This window comes from Tauraco erythrolophus, chromosome 25 (assembly GCF_009769465.1).
Source record: "Tauraco erythrolophus isolate bTauEry1 chromosome 25, bTauEry1.pri, whole genome shotgun sequence".
In the NCBI taxonomy this organism is placed as follows: domain Eukaryota; kingdom Metazoa; phylum Chordata; class Aves; order Musophagiformes; family Musophagidae; genus Tauraco; species Tauraco erythrolophus.
Genome location: NC_141489.1, coordinates 2,053,571 through 2,066,671, shown reverse-complemented (window position 1 = coordinate 2,066,671; position 13,101 = coordinate 2,053,571).

The window sequence follows — 13,101 nt, the reverse complement described above, 5'->3', positions numbered from 1 at the left end:
GCTCGGCCCTCCGCGGCGAGGAGAACCAAGATTTTGGGTTCAAACCTCCCTGCAGCCGAGCAGTGGCTCTGCAGCAGCAACGCCTGGCCAGGAATCCTCACCTGCAGGGCCCTTGGTGGAGGGCAGAAGCCCTGGACCTCTTTGGGGCCAAATTCCCCCACTTCAAGGCCCGTGCCTCAGTTTCCCCTCTGCAGACGGCTGATGCAACACAGCACATCGCACACCCGAGCATCCCTGGGAGCATGGGGCTGGCGACCGAGGGCGGCAGCGTGTGCTCCCAGTGCCTGGTCTCTCCTGGCCACTTGTCTGGTTTCCGGCGCTCGCTGAAACACCGAAACGCCGGTGCCCGCAGAGGGGCCGGGGAGGAAGCGGCTCACGCTGCAGGATACGCCCCGCGGGCCAGGGCCACGCTTGCCGCCTCGCAGGCTCTGCCCCACAGGCCACATCCCTCCCCAAACCAGCCGCAGTGTCGAGCCCGTGCCCGTCCCCGCAGGATTTCCAGTCTCCCAAGAGCCGAGCCCTGGCTCAAGACAAGCCCCAGAATCTCTCCGTGCCTCAGTTTCTCCTCCAGCAGCAGCAGGATTGAACATCTCCATTCCTGGAGTTTCCAGCCAGCATGGGATGGTGGTCGGAGCCTTTGCGTGGGATTATCCTGGACACGTCCTGCTCCATGTCACCTCTGCGACACCTCTCCATCCTGCATCCCACCGCTCCTGGACACCAGCCCGACTGACTCCAGGACCAAATCCCCGGGCAGGTCACCATCAAGGTGCAAGCCCATTCCCTGCTGTCCCCAAGCCACGTTGTCCCCAATCCCCACTGTCCCCATGCCACCCTCCAGTCCAGACCCCAGGCAGGTGCCAACGCTGCCGCGAGGATTTACTTTTCCGGCAGGAATTTGCCCGCTGGGGACCGAGCGGAGAAACTTGGGGGGTTATTTTCTTAGTAAATGGCATTGTTCCTGTTTTCATTATTAAAATGAGCGTGAAGGCACCGGGCACCCACGGGGGCTAAATTTGGTCTCAGGGAAAAACAAAAATCCTCCCCCCACCCCGGAGGAATTTGCATCTCGCCGCTGCTCGAAGGCAGCGCATCGCTGAGAAGTTCATGGAGGCATGAATGCAAACCGCAGCGCGCCCGGGCACCTGCCACCCCCCGGGGCACCCCCAGCGCAGTGCAGCCTGGCCCGGGGCCGCATCCTGCACCTGGTTGTATCCAGCCCTGGGTGCTTTGCACCCCAGGGCCCAACAGGTGTGGGATGTGATGGAGCCGCATCGCTGGACCCTCCCCACTGTACCCTTGCTGCTGAGCCCCCCGACAGCCCACCTGGGCTCCCACCCTGCAAAGCCCCCTCTGGCACCCCCAGCCTGGCTGTCCCACGGCCCCCAGGTGTCCTGTCCCCCACCCAAAGCGTAGCCAGGTCCCCCACCAGTGGTGTCCTGTGAGTCAGAGGGGCAGGGGAAACTGAGTCGCGGCGGTGACGAGTGGGAAGGAGGCTGAGCCAGTGGCCGGTTTGCGGTGCTGAGCCCCCACCGCGACACGTTCTGTCCCCCATCCTCCCCACACTGCTGCTCCCCACCCTGCACCCTGGCACTGCCACCCTCCTCCTTCCTGCCCCCAAACCACCCGGCGCTGGCAGGCGGCTGCCGCACTCCACCCTGGCCCTTTGGCAGCCCCGCTTTGGGGGGAAGCCCCATGGAGGGGGGGTGCCCAGGAGGAAGAAGGTGAGTGGGGGGGGTTATGGTGAGCCCGCTCTGCCGTGGGGCTTCCCCCTCCACCCTCAAACCATCTCCCCATCTGGCGGGAGGAATCCTGACCGGCTCTGGGAGGATGCTCAGCACCTCTTGCCCCTGGACCCCGCTGGAAGGGGACCACCCATGGGTGATGGGGACGGGTGCTGTCTCTCCCCAGCGCCACCAGGGCCAGCCAGGGGTGACAAGTTGGTGGCAGCTCCGGGGGGTCAGTGGCCGGGGGGGGGCCGAGCAGACGGCTCCTTAATCTCGGGGAAGGAAGCAGCTCTGGTTACGGAGCTGCCCTCGGTGTAAAAGGAGAGCGACAGGAAGAAAAGTCATTAACATCGTTCCAGCCGCTGCCATCCAAAACCCTGCTGGTGCCAGCCCCCGCGGCCCCCGTGCCCTCGCCCCCGCTCCCGGCGTGGGGTGACACCGGGGGTCCGGCCGTGGGAGCCGGGTGGGGCCCCACTCGAAGCTCCAGCTCCTGGAGTCACGGGGCTCAGCTCTCCTGCGGGACCGATCCTGCCCGCTGGGCCCCGGGAGGCTGAGCCACCGTTCAGCTCCCGTCCCTCCTCCTCCTCCTCCTCGCTCCAGCCGTGGGAGCCTGCGTGGGAGGTGGTGGGTGCACGGGGCAGCTTTCCACGGCGTCCCTGTCGGGGTGTCACCGTGTCCGGGGTGTCACTGTCCCCCCTGCATGGGGCAGGAGCGCTGAGGAGCATCGAGGAGCATGGGGCTGGGTGGGCGTGTGAGGGGGCCGGGGTGTGTGTGTGTGTGCAAGGGGCTGTACAGTGTGTGCATGGGTGTGCAAGGAAGCCTATGTGTGCATGAGTGTGCAAGGGGGCCAACGTGTGTGCGAGGGGGGCGGTGCGTGCACGGGTGTGCGCGGGTGTGTAAGGGGCTGTGGTGTGTGTGCATGGGTGTGCAAAGAAGCCTACGTGTGCGTGGGTGTGCACAGGCTGCAAGGGAGCCAGTGTGTGTGCAGGGGGCTGGTGGTGCATGGGTGTGCAAAGAAGCCTACGCGTGCGTGGGTGTGCACGGGTGTGCACAGGTGTGCAAGGGAGCCGGTGTGTGCGAGGGGGCTGGTGTGTGCATGGGTGTGCAAGGAGTCGGGGAGCGTGCAAGGAAGGCCGGTGTGTGCACGACTGTGCAAGGAAGCCTATGCGTGCACGGGTGTGCAAGGGGCCAGTGTGTGTGTGTGAGAGGGCTGGTGCGTGCACAGGTGTGCAAGGGGCCAGCGTGAGTGTGCAAGGGGAGGCCGATGTGTGCATGGGCGTGCACAGGGACCGCTGCGGGTGTGCCAGGACCCAGCCGCGTGCGCACAAGGCCGCTGGCGTGAGCGTGCCCGCCTGCGCGCGTGCAGCGAAGGCGGGGGGGGTCTGCCGGCATGCGAGGTGTCCCCCCCCCCCCGCCAGCCCCCACCGGGCCGGGGGGGTCCGTTTCACCCCCCGCCGCCTCCCCGGCCCCTCGCCCCCCTCCTGTAGAGGCGATTTGCTTCAGCGGGAGCCGGATCCTCGGTGCGAAGCCGCGGCTCCCTGGGGAGCGCCGGGGGGCTGCAGCCCCTGTCCGGGCGGCTTAGCGTGACGGGGGCACGCGGGGCTCGGGGCTCGGGCCCCCGGCCCTTCCTCTTCGTCAGCAGGAGGTGAAGGCCACGGAGTGATGTGCGCTGACCGGCGGGGGGGAGGGACGACGGCGGGCGAGATCACGGGCTACAGCTTCTGACAACGTGCGGCCCCGACGGGCACACGCTTGTGCGAGATCGCTCGCCCCACTGCCGCCGCCCTCCCCAGAGCCCCCGTTCGGGGATCTGGCCACGGGAGGGGTCCCGTGGGCTTTGGTGGTATGGGTAACGTGGGGACGTGGCAGGGCTGGACCCTCCGGGATGGGGCTGAGGATGCTCCAGCCCAGGAGAAGAGGTGGCGATGTCTGATCCTGCCCCACAGGGGCCAATCCTGTCCCTCTAGGTCCCGCAGGTCCTGTCCTGTCATGTAGGGTCTCATCCTGCCCTTTAGGTCCCATCCTGTCCCACAGGGTCCCAGTTCCATCTCTGGGTCCTGCCACAAGGGATCCTATTCTGCCCCATAGGTTCAATCCTGCCCTGCCAGGTCCCATCTTCCCCATAGGGTCTGATGCTGCCCCACAGAGTCTGGTCCTGCTTTCCAGCCACCCACCCTGCCCTCTAGGAAACAATCCTGCCCCAATCCTGTTCCAAAGGTTCCAATCCTCTGTTGCAGGGTTCTGTCCTGCCAGGTCGGGTCTCATCCTGCCCCGTCCTCTTCTGCAGTGTCCGGTCCCACTGTACAGGGTCCAGTCCTACTATGTAGGGGCTGATCATCCCCCATAGGGACCAGTGCTGACCCATGAGGTCCCATCCTGCCCCAGCAGGTCCCATGCAGTCCTGTAGGGTCTGACACAGCTCTGGATGGCCCAATCCTGTCCCGGAGGGCAGCGGGGCTGGCGGAGGCAGCCGGAGGCAGGGCAGAGGCAGGGACGGACACTCGACGCGTGCCAAACGGCAGAGCCAGGAGTTAAAAATACCCACGGGAGCCCTGCCGACGGAAGTGGAGGTGTCAGCACCGGCTGCTTGGGGCCGGGGGGGCCACGCTCGGGTGTCCTGGACCCTGCTGGGAACCTTCCCACCTGGCACCAAGACCCCACCAAAGTGGGTGGCAGCACCGAGACCCCACCAAAGGGGTGGCAGCACCGTGTGGGATCCCCACCATGCAGAGCCAGGCACCCCAAAACACCAGGCAGGAGGAGCATCACTGGCACCCATCCCATGGTGGGCGCCCAGCCCGGCGTGTACCCACCGCCACGGCGGCGGCACGGCGAGGGGCCTTTGGGAAATGCAAAGTGACAAATGACGCCCCGCACGCGTTAATTGATGTGACGCGGGGCTGACACCGCGGTCGCACCCGGGGCCGGCGCGCGGGAAGGAAAAGGAAAAAAAAAAAGAAAAAAAAAAAAAAAGAAATCCAATCAAATGTTAAAAATAGGTCAGGAGAAGGAGCCGGAGCCGGTTTCGTTTCAGCCGCTGGTGAAAAGGAGCTGCCCGCGGGTCCAGTCGGCGCGGCGCGAGCCTGAGCGGCAGCGGGGGGAGCCGAAAATGAGAGAGGGTGTGATGGGGTTGGAAGGGGACGGGGTGCGCTGCCGGTGTCGCATGGCTCTGCCAGGGCAGTGGGACCCCAGCCCCAAATCCCACCTGCCCGAAGCCCGGCTCCTCCGAAGCGCAAGTGCTCGGCGTCAGACCGGGATGCTCCCACTAGTGCAAGCGGGGCCACGTTTGTCCCAAAAATGCTGCTTTCCTGCCCTGCACGCGCGAAGGGCTTTTGGGGGACCCCGCGGTTTCCCACGGGGGGTTTCACGGCAGGATTGCACGGGGGTTGTGCTCCCCGTACGGGTGGCCCGGTGCCCGGGGTGGCCTGTGCTGGCGGTGGCCGCGGCTGCCATCCCGGCGGGTCACGGGGAGTTCAGGTTGCCGGCGCGGGTGTGATGGCCCCCGGGGCGCCCGCCTGGTGCTGGATTTCGGGCCACCGGCCAGAGCGGGGCCGCCAGCGGGTCGTGGCCGTCACGGTCCCACGTGTCCCCACGGCCGCAGCGAGAGCCAGGACCTGCAGCGAGAGCCGAGGTGCAGCTCCCCGGGGACACGTCTGCCACGGGGACACCGCCACTGCCGGCCACCGCACTTGTCCCCGAGAGCCATGCGGACACCCGGGGACACGTTTTCTGTCCATCCCTCCGCTCCGTCCTCGGCACTCCCTGCATCACAGCATCACCCCTGCATCCCAGCTCGGCGGCATCCAGGGACAGCAGGTGCCAGGGCGCAGGGGGATTTGGGGAGGGGGATGGGGGGGCTTGTCTTCCAATAGACCCCCCTCCCTTGGATGCTTGATCCGGGTGACCCCGAGTTTAACCCCACTTACGGCGCCGGCAGACGCTGCCCCCGACGCAGATGGGTTGTGACAGCCGAGAAGTCCCCCCCGGCGGGCGCTGGCAAGGCGCTGGCCGCGGCGAGGAGGGGGGCACGAGGCCCATGTCATGGCGCGTTGGCTCCGTCACCTCCCCGCAGCGAGATGGCGGGTCTTGCGCGCGGGGCCGGGGCTGAGCCGGCAGCCCGGGGTCCCCAGGCGGCCCGGTGGCACTTGTCTCTCCGCAGCATCTGTGATGGCGCTGGGCACATGGCAGCCGCGGCTGTGTCCCCCCCCCCGCCGTGTTGTTTGAGGCGTGGCCCCCTGATGGTTGGCAACAGAGTAGGGGCACCGCAGATGGATGCTAAAGAGCCGATCCCATCATGAGGATGAGATGGACGCTGGGGTAGCTTGGCCAGGAGGGGACATGCCACATCCTCCCCAGGGTGGCAGGGGTGGCACATCCCTGGTGCGAAGGGCAGGAGGACCTTGGGGACCACGGAAGCCACCATTGTCCCCCCTGCCCGAGGGCTGCAGGGAGCTGGGGAGGGGGAGGCACGTGCGAAAACCTTCTGTCTCTCCAGGAAGAGCATCTGCGAAAGGTCAGGCAGCTGCTGGCACACGTGTGGGAAGGGACCAGCGACGCCGCAGCCAGAGCCGGAGCGGGCAGGGGCGACAGGCAGCTGCTGGCTGCGGGGCAGGAGAACCGGGCACTCCGGAGTGATACTGGTACCCCAGGGTGATGCTGGTACCCCAGAGTGATGCAGGGACCAGACCCCCTGGCTGGCTGCAGGCACCCCGGGGTGATGCTGGTACCCCAGGGTGATGCTGGATGCAGGTACCCAGCCTGGATGCAGATATCCAGGGGGAATGCAGAGGGACCAGACACCCTAGCTGGATGTGGGTACTCAGGGTCATCGTGGGCACCAGACACCCAGCCTGGACACAGGTATCCAGGGATGATGCAAGGACCAGTCACCCAGCTGGACGCAGGTACCTGGGTGACGCGAGCACCTGGGGTGATGTGGGAACCTCAGGGTGATGCGGGAGTCAGGGACCCCTGGGAAAGGGCCGAGTTGAGAAGCCGAAGCGCGCAGCCCTGAGTCCTTCGCAGAAGTCGTGGGCCAAGATCTGAGCCTGCGGCCACCATTGCAACCACTGGTCATGTCGCCTCCACCCGTGGGGCCGAAGGGCTTCTCCCCAGGGATGTGGGTGAAGCCCCCCGCGCCAGATGTGGGATCCCTCGCCCTGCCTGGGCAGCCCCTCCATTTCTTATAAACGCCTCTGGCGATGCTCCCCCGTGACACGGCAGCTTTGGGGCTTGTGGTTAAACCCCAGGGCTCCGGCTTTGACTCACACCGGATCCGCGGCACAGAGGGGCCTTTCGGCGCCCACGGCTGGAAAGAAACGCTCACCGGGCAGGAGCACCGGGCGCTTCCTCGCAGCGCCGTTTCCTATAAACCCCGACCGAGGGGAGCTGGGGCCGAGCTGCCGCCACAGCCCCCGAGCTGAGCCAGGGGGTCCCTTGGAGCCCTCCTGGAGCCTCAGGGATCCCTCCAGCCCAGTCTGGGGGATTATCTGCATGTGGGTGATCCCCACGAGTGTACGGTGCCCTTCGGTGGGCAAAGTCAGAAGGAGCGAGAAAGACCCGGGGCGAGACATCAGCACAACCCTTACTAGACATCAGAGAATCCCATTCATGGCTGGGGACACCAGGTCTGGCTGTCACCGCTGTCCTCCCTGCTTGGAGCTGGCCCTGAACATCTGGAAATGGTGCAGGAGCATCCCTGATCCCGTCTCCTGCCTTGCCCCGTGCCGCAGGACCCAGCTGCAGGAGGAAGCCGGACCTGAGCAGTGAGAATTGCTTCATTTTTCCCCTAAATGATCAAAAGGCCGAGAAAGAAAATAAAAAAAAAAAACAACAAAAAACCCCGAAAGCCGGCTGGAAAAAGAAACCTTTCAACCGACCCAAAATAAGAGGGGTTTTTTGCTGGGAAAAAAAAACAACAAAAAAAAAAAGAAATTTGCCGCATAGGAAACAGCGAGGTGTGACCTGCTGTGAGGTCAGGGTGGCACGGGGGGACGGGGACATGGGCACGGAGCCAGGCGTGCTGCGGCGGGTCCCTTGGGTGGGGGGCACAGCGCCGGGGTGGGAGGGGGCTGCCCACGCGTGGGTGGCTCTGGGGAGCAATGCCCTGTGCGGGGGCTGTGACATCCTGGCGATTTGGGGAACAGTTCCCCCCCGGGGATGCTCCCACCACCCTCGGGACAGGCTGGGGAGACGGACCCCAGCCCCTGCCGCGGTGGGCAGCCCCGCAGCCCGACCTCTCGCAGCTGATGTGGGAACGGCTCGTCCCTTGTCCAGCGGGGACCTGGCAGCTCCAGCCGGATGCCTGACCCCCCCCTCGAGAGCCCCCGAGCCCCAGCGTGGGTCCTCCCACCCCCCACTGGGGGACCCTCGGGCACGGCCACCACCTTGTCCCAGTCCCCAAATGCTGCCATGGGGGGGGTGCGATGCCTGCGGCAGTGGGAGGATGCTCCTGGGCACCGGACCCCAGCCCCGAGCCGTGGGGACAGTGGGGGACACATCCCACACACCCCCCCCCAGACCCTGGGGCAGGGCAGCCGTGGAGCTTCTCCAGGGTGGGTTTGGGGACCAGGACTGCAGCTGGGGGTGCCACGCACGGGTGGCATCCCAGCACTCTGAGCCCTACGAGGTGGTCAGGCACCCAGGGTGCACTAGCCCCCCCCGGGAGCACCTGCTTCAGCCCGGAGTGGGCACCCCAGGAAAGCCCTGCCACCCCGGGTGGGGGTGAGGGTGAGACCAAAACCACAACCCAGCGCTGCGGTTTGCAGCTCCCTCCTGCGAGGTGCTGAGGAGGCAGCAGCACATGGGGGGGTCGGAGGAAACGGGGCCGTACACACACCCCCCCCCCTCCCGGGCAGCCCGCTTGCCCTGCACACCAGGCAGCGGAGCCGCAGCGCAATGGGTGAGGGAAACTGAGGCACGGGGCTCCCGAGGGCGCGGGAGGCATCGGCGGGGACCGGTCCCTCTTGCAACGGGGATGTCTCAGGGTTTCCCCGCACAGAGCAGGGCTGAGGCGGGGTGGTCCCCATGGGTGATGGGGGGTGCGGGGTGGGGGGGGGCCGTGCCCACATCCTGCTCACGGGACGTGGTGAGGTGCTTGGCCCTGTGGCCGCAGGCGCAGCGCGGCCACTGGGCACTGGGCCTTATGCCCACCATCAGCATGGGCATCCCGGGGGCCACTGCCACGTGCAAGCGCAGAGGAGCAAGGCAGCCCCCCTCCAGGCAGCGCTTTGCAGCGAATACCCGAACTCGGGGCGCCAGGACCCCCAAACTCCCACGAGCATCGTGCACCCGGGACGGGACGTGTCTCCCCTGGGTGACACGTGTCCCGCAGCCGCCTGGCTCCTCCTGCACGGCCCAGGAGCTGGAGAGGGGCTGGTGTTTTGGGGGGGCCGGGGGTCCCCGCACCCCGGGGGAACCCAGCACCCTCCTGACTCAGCGGCAGCCGCCCCGGAGGAAAGCGGCGCTGAGTCGGCGGCGGGATGAGTAACGGCACCCGCCGTTTGGCATTTATCACGTGATTTCAAAAAAAGAGAGAGGAGCTGGGGGGGAGAGTGGGTGGCGGGAGAAGGTGGGGGCCAGGCACCCCGTCTGCCGCCGAGTCCCCCCTCCACCCCTGTCCCAGTGCATTTCCAGTCCGAACTGGTGGATGGGCGGAGAAGGAACGTGGCTGCCCTCGACGCCGCCCCAGATGCGGGTCAGGCCTCGTCCCTGGGTGGGTGCAACACCCCCCCACCCAGTTTGCTCTTTTTGGGACCCTTCCCCGCAGCACCATGTCCCCAGGGGGTCACCGCATCCCCTTCGGTCAGCCCCTCTCTGGCACGGGGCTGCCGGTGCCCAGCCGGAGGGACGGATCCGGCTCAGCCCTGGGCAGGGGCTGCTCTTCCTCCCCCTCCCCTGCCAGATGCAGAGTCAGGTTGTGATAACACCGGTGCTGCCGCCGTCTCACGGCGGCACGGGGCCTATCTCCTTCACACCATCACCCTGCAGCCCGCCGTGCCGCGGCGGCTGGGAACCGGCCCCGCCCGCTCACGGCTGGGCTGGGGGAACTGGGACGCAGCCCCCTCCGCCTCCTGCAGCCCCCCGGGCAGAGAGGCCAGAGAACGGTCACAACTCATCACAGCGATGTGCCCAGCCAGAACCAGGGCAGGCAGGGGCTGGGAGTGCTCAAGGGCAGCGGGGTTTAAGGGGTCTCAGCGCCGAGGTCGCGCACCCACCCCACGGGGTGCAAAACCAGCCAAGGGCCCTGCTGAGCCCCTGACCCTCACCCCGCAGACGGGGAGGCTGTAGGCCCTACAATAACATGGGGAGTGGGTCTCGGTGGTGCTGCTGGGGAGGTGGTACCCAAAGTGGGGGAGACAGGGCTTCCTCATGCACAGGGCAGACCTCCCCCAGGCTAACGAGGATCACCCCCCCCCAGCCATCACCCCCCTGGACCCCGAGCCCTGCGGGGTCCCCCACCTTGGCGGAGGTGTTAGGAGGGAGCAGCCATAACAAGGTCGATCACAAGCAGGAGGCATGAAGCCCATTGCCCTCCCAACCTCCCCCCACCAGGGATGCTCCGCGACCATCACCCTGGTGTCGTGCCCAAGGGCACCCCCCTCTCCCTTTGCATCCCCAACTCCGGGCTCCCTCCGGCGCAGCCCCGCTCGGTGTTTCGCTTACCCAGCGCCTCGCGGGCTGTTCGCTTCCTCTGCGGTCCCAACCCCGACACCTCCGGGGCCGCGCTCCCCCACGGCACTTCGCTCGCCCGCCGGCTCCTCCCGGCCTTTGGCGTAGCCCCTCTGCTCCCCTCGCCCACGCAACGGGCAAGGGCAGGGCTGCTCCATGCCAGGGTCCTGTGTGGGGTCCCCACAATTATTTTACCCCTCCACGTGTCACCCTGGGGACGTTGAGCATCACCGGGTGAGCAGCTCGGGGCTGCGCCTTCGTGCCACCAGCACCGAGGATGAGCTGAGCTCGGCACTCGTGCTGGCACCATTCCCCCTGTGCCCACCCTGCAGCCCCCAGGCCTGGGATAAGCCCGGGGATGATGTCCCAGCTGCAACGGGACCCCGAAGGTGCCAGTCTGGCCACATGTCAGTGCTGGCACCGCAGGGCCAGGGTTTGGCCGTGCCCCACTGTCACCCCTGGAGCTGGTGATGGTTTTTGTTTGCTTTTGATTGTCCCGTTTCTTGTCACCCACCAGGCCAGTAAACCCGAAACATGCCACCGTGTGGGAACCGGGCTGCGGGCGCAGGTTACCCACAGTGGGCACCACGAACCCTGTCACCCTCGTGGCTGAGCCTGGCAACATGTCTTGGCTCTGCTGGGGCTGGATGTACCAACACCAGGCTTGTCCCCTGCCCTGGCGCCAGCCCTGGGGGGCATCCACCACCCGTCCCCCCCCCCTCCTCCCCCAGGCACCCAAAGAGAAGAGCCAGCTTCACCCCCCATGGCATTTGGGCACTGGAAGGATTTTATTGGAGTTGGTGGCATGCAGAGAGCGCGGGGCCCTCTGCCTGGGCATCCCGGTGCAGTGTGGGGGGGCCACATCCGGTCGTCCCCTGGGGTGCGTGGGGGGTGTGCGCTGTGGCGCGGGGAGGGGGACATGCAGCGCGGAGCGGCTCGGCAGGGGGGTCGGCACTGTGGACCCCCCCTCTCCCGGCAGCTTTGAGGTAGATTGAAAGTGAGGGGGTGGGGGGTGACGGGGTGGGGGGGCTCAGGGTGAGCAGCCACCCACAGCCCCGGGCTAAAGTAGGGGGACCCCAGTGGGGGGGGCTGCTGGGGGCTGCGCTGTCCCCGTGCTGGGGGTCAGGGTTGGGGAGAGCCCCGGGCTGCGGAGCTCAGTGCAATGGGAGGGGGGGTCCATGCTGCGCCTCAGGGGTCGTTTCTCAGCAGCATCGTTTTGGGGAGGGGGGAGAAATGGGGCCGCAGGGTGTTGGGGGGGGGGGGGCTTTTAATGTAAAAGAGTGGAAAGATGCTTGAACTGGTGGGACAAGGTGAGGGGGTTCGAGAACAAGCAGCTGCCCCCCCTCCCACTCTCCCCAATCCCAACTCTGACCCCAGGAGCCAGGGAAGGGGCAGCCCCTTCCCTTCACCTGCTTCCTGGGGGCCAGATCCAGGACCCGGCCCCTCGAATCCTCCCTGAGATCAAGCGGCGACACCCAAGGGTGCAGCGGGGTCCCACCAGCCACCACCCAGGACGGCGCTGTCCTGGCCCCGATCCAAGCATCCAAACCCGCGTGGATGCAAGGAGGGGGCGAGGCGCAGGAGCCCACTTACGAGGGGGCCGGGGGGGCTCTGGGATGGGGTGGGGGGGGGTTCAGTCTTTCCATAGCTACTGAAGACTTGGAGGTATTTCGGGAGCCGTGGTTGCTCCTCGTGTGTTTTCATGCAGCATCCAAAGACGGCGGACGGGGAGGAAGGCTCAGATCTTGCTGTTCTCCAGGTGCGAGTCGATGTGCTTCACCAGGGCATCGTCCGGGTAGCCGATGGGGAAGGCCAGCTGGCACAGCGGGCAGCTCCGCACCTCCGAGTCCACCGTCTCCAGCAGCAGCTGCAGGGGTGTGGGGGGGCACAGGGTGGTGCTGAGCCCACCACCCGCTCCCCACAGGGTCCCCCTCTCCCTCAGCACCCTCCCGCTGTTGGGTGAGGGCTGGGATGGGGAAACTGAGGCACGCCGCGGGGCGACCACCCTGCCTGCATGGTGGGGAGGGGTTCCCTGCCTTTCCCCCCCCCCCACTCCACCCCACCGCAACAGGTCCCCGCTTACGTTGATCGAGGGCCAGGACTGCGCGTGCTCCGCCGGGCATAGGCAGCGGCCGTCCGGTGCGCGGCATCGGCGTCGGGGAAGCCGGCGCAGAAGGAGGAAGCGCAGGATGGCCCCCGCCTCGGGCGGGGGGCTGGGGAGAGCCCACTCCTCTTCATCCGACGATTGCTTCTCGAAGCGCACGTGCTCCTCGAAGGGCTCGCGGGCGCTCAGGGGGGCCCCCGCCCCAGGTACACTCGCCGTAGGGCCGGTGCTTGGGCAGCGTCGAGGCTTCGGGCTGGAGCCAGAGCGAGCGGCTCTGCTGGTACAGGGCCACGTTGCTCACCTCCGAGTAGCTGCGGCGGCCCTGGAAACCCGCTTTGATGTGGGGCTGGAGGGTTTGGCATAACCCAGCTCCATCCTCTCGCCGGGCAGCCGGTGGGTGATGCCGAGGCCGGAGGGGCACGGTGGTGGGACTGGTGACCGGCGCTGCTGGGCAGGCGACTGGCTGGAGGGAGGGACTGGTGACCGGCGCTGCTGGGCTGGGGGGACTGGCAGGGGCCGGGGGGCGAGCGGCGCTGCTGGGCCGGCGACTGGCTGGGGGGTCGGGCGAGCGGCGCTGGAGCGCTGGCGACTGGCACTGGG